The following is a 3,506-nucleotide window of genomic DNA, read 5'->3' as shown; positions in this document are numbered from 1 at the left end:
CACACTACTACTTTTCAGCAGTCTTTTTTCTTGCGCACCGCACAGGACTGGAATGGCCTGCCCACCGAAGTCGCTACAGTCATCGACCCCAAAACATTCAAACGGCTTATTGAAAACATCTCATATTGATCATCGACCCCAAAATTTTCAAGCGCATCATCGAAAACATCTCATTAAGATTTTTGTTATACTTATATGCCCTGTAACGCCCACTCCCTCATGTAATGTCTCATCAGAGACCTTTGAGGAATAAATAAATAAATAAATAAAAAAATAAAGCAGACCACTGATGGCAGGATGACAGCTGATAGCAATGCAGCAAAGGCCAACTAAGAAAATTCTTGAAGCATAAAGGCTTGCTGGGTAATATTAGCCAAAGCAAGAACAAATTTAGGATTGTTGCCTAAACTATTAGGCCTATAAGGGGAGAAAAACAGGGTTAAAGACTATGAAAAGGGCCAGATAAAGAGAAGAGGTTTTTAATTAAAAGTGCAATTTTTATTATTGCATCCTTGGGCCTTGAAGCTCCGCTGCTGGCATCCATGAGGAAAAGAGTAGGCGCTACCGGCTTCCTAAATACTTATTGCGGAATACATAACGATTTGTAGGCACCGAGCCCTGGACAGTTTTGCGGACCTTCACCTTTTATAGCCGCCGCGAGTGCTCTGTTCGAGATTTTTGTTGCTTCGCTGCAGTTGTGGATTTGAGACGAAATAAGAATATTTAGGTTTATACGCCGAAATTTTCAAAATATCAAAAGTCAATTTTTTAATGTAAAGTGCCGATTATAGTTGTGCGCTCCGCTTAATAACGGCCTGTTTACACGTATGATACGAAAATTGGTTGCCCTAAGTTCTTAGCTTTCTTGTAACCCGCAGCGTTTTTCTTCATCATAATTAAGTAAATTAATCACTGCAGTTACATTTTCTGATTGTACTTGGATCTACTGACGTGAAGAATTTTAATGTCGTTTATATTTTGATCCTCTTGAACTGCTCTTTATATGCAGATGTAAATATCCAAGATATTATCACCAATGATTTACTTCCGTCTCCTGGTATATCTGTTTCTTCTTAAACCTGTGGCTGCTTAGGCAATTAAATCAAGGGCGTAGAGAATAGGACTGCGGGTGGATACACTTAATTCAATACTGATGCTTTTAACAAGGGTCAAATGTACCGGGCAACATGCTTTTAAAGAAATGTGGTTGGAATATCAAGAGCCCGAAAACAATGAAAAGCCCACTGAACGGCTCTGCTGAAATGTACTTCCGATGAAGGAGGAGATAATGCTGGGTCAACTAGATAATGACAACTTTCTTGCGCTGTGTGGTGCCATTTGTTGGCAATAAATAGTTCTCTAGTTTCTTCGGATACAGCCTGCCGCTGTGGTGGAGCGGTTAGGGCGTTCCAATTTTGGGCCCAAGAATGCGGGATTGAATCCCGGCCTCGGCGGCCGCTTTTCGCTGCAAGCGGAAAGCAAGGTGCCCGTATTCTGTGCGATGTCAGTGTACGTTTAAGAACCCCAGAGGTCGAAATTTCCGGAGTCAACCACTACGGCGTCTCTCATAGCTTGGGTCATTGTGGGACATTAAACCAAATTAGCCAAAGCTTACCCCTTAACGGAAGGGAAGATCTTGGGACCATGGCCACAAAAGTCATCTGCGCTCAAAGCCTACAAGGCAAGACTTCTTTGCTTTTTAAGAGAGACTAGCCTGATTGACAGTCTGTGACTTTCTCACCTTCTCTCATCTTCCACCGTCCGGCTTTAATCCCTCATTCCCCTTCCCCTGTGTAGGGTAGCCAACCAGAATTCATTCTTTCTGGTTAACATCCCTGCCTTCCACCCTCCTTTTCTCCTCCTCCTCCTTCTTCGGATTTCACTTCGCGGTCTGCTCCTTCTAGCTCCACTTCGCGAAGTGGTAACGTGAGAAAGTATAGATGGTGTTTTTTTTAAATATGTTGGAAATATCGTGCTTTTTGTTTAAAAAATAGGCTTTATCTATGACTCGAGAATGTCATCTGTTTCGACGAATAACTTTTCAGCTGTGATACTCATGTATGTGTTTCATTTTTTTCACATTGTATTTGTTCCATACTGATGTCTCTGACACTGAGATGTGCGGTAAATTGTACCTTTGTTAACGGCATCATCGTTTACAAAAGTGTATGCTTAAAATGTCCTGTTTTCGTAACCCTGAAAATATTGAAGAACGACACAACTAGCTAATCCCCTTACGGAGATACAGTCTACGCCTTGTGAATTTATTGTAGATGCTTTGTTGCTGCTGCGTAATCGCGCAGGATGCTGAACCATTCAGTTTTTACACAATCAGCTTTGAGAGGGCTCTTGAAGGTATTCAGCCCCGTTAGGTTGCGACCGAGCATCCGCCCAAAAAGAATAAAGGGTGCGTAAGAGCGGCGCATTAGTTACCGTGACCAGGCTGAGGACTCTCCCTGTCAGCCCTGTAATGGAGCCTTTAAGATAGCCTTAAATGCAGATATGGTCTTAAAAGCGAAGTACGAATGCGGGTCTTACTAATGAAGTGGTTTGAGTTTTGATAGATGCCATGGAGACATTTTTACAAAGCCGAAAGGGAAACCGTCCAGCCTGGCAACTTTTGACAGAAGCGGTACATATATATACCCAGGAACGTCGCGTGATCGCGTGCGTTTGTTGGCTACGAAACATAAAGCTGCTACCAGAACCCTACTACAATCTTCGCTTTCAGTAGCCAGGGCGTAGAAAAAATGCGTTGCAATGTAATCTGCTTCACAACCCAATGCACTTTTAAGGCGAAAGCTTTCCTAAGCTCATGGAACGAAATCTTGTGCGCGAGAGTTAGGCGCAAGTTCTGTGCATCGGAATTATGCACTGATGTGTCACTTGTCAGTCATACCGATGATGTCATCAGAAAAACAATAATACTGTGTCTATGTGAGCCAGACCTCCATCCTTCAGATCCGAGCCGAGCGCTTTTACCAACGGCGCCCTGCCCGGGATCGTGAAACGCACATCGTAATTCTCCGTGTCTGCTGTGAGGATGATAGTAGTGATGACAATGCTTGCAATTAGTGATAATGACAATGATGGCAGTATAAATCCTAATAACGGTGCTTTTAGCTGGTAATAGAGACCTTTAGCTTACCGCTGCCGCTTACCGCGGCCGTCTACCGCTACTGTGCCCCGTCAACGCAGCATGCGCTGATTGGTCCCTGCATGCGGAGTCTGCCGGACTTTGACTGGAACGAGGTGCCATCTGTCGAACTTCGGGTGATCTGCGTATGCGTACTGACGCTCCCGCGGTAGCGGTAAACTAAAAGTCTCTAATGATAATGAGAGCGAACGTGCTGCGCAGCAGCAACGCTCCGGCTTTCGCATTTCTGCAGTGTGGATTCCACAGTGCTCTCGAAATTTTTATTACCCCAGGTGGTTCAAGAAAAAGATGCCTCGACACTTCTGCACCCCTGCAATTGGGTGGGCGGTGCGCACCATCACTTGGTGCC

Source organism: Amblyomma maculatum, chromosome 10, assembly GCF_055883805.1.
Source record: "Amblyomma maculatum isolate TAMU_Amacu chromosome 10, ASM5588380v1, whole genome shotgun sequence".
Classification (NCBI taxonomy): domain Eukaryota; kingdom Metazoa; phylum Arthropoda; class Arachnida; order Ixodida; family Ixodidae; genus Amblyomma; species Amblyomma maculatum.
This window is presented reverse-complemented; position numbering follows the sequence as displayed.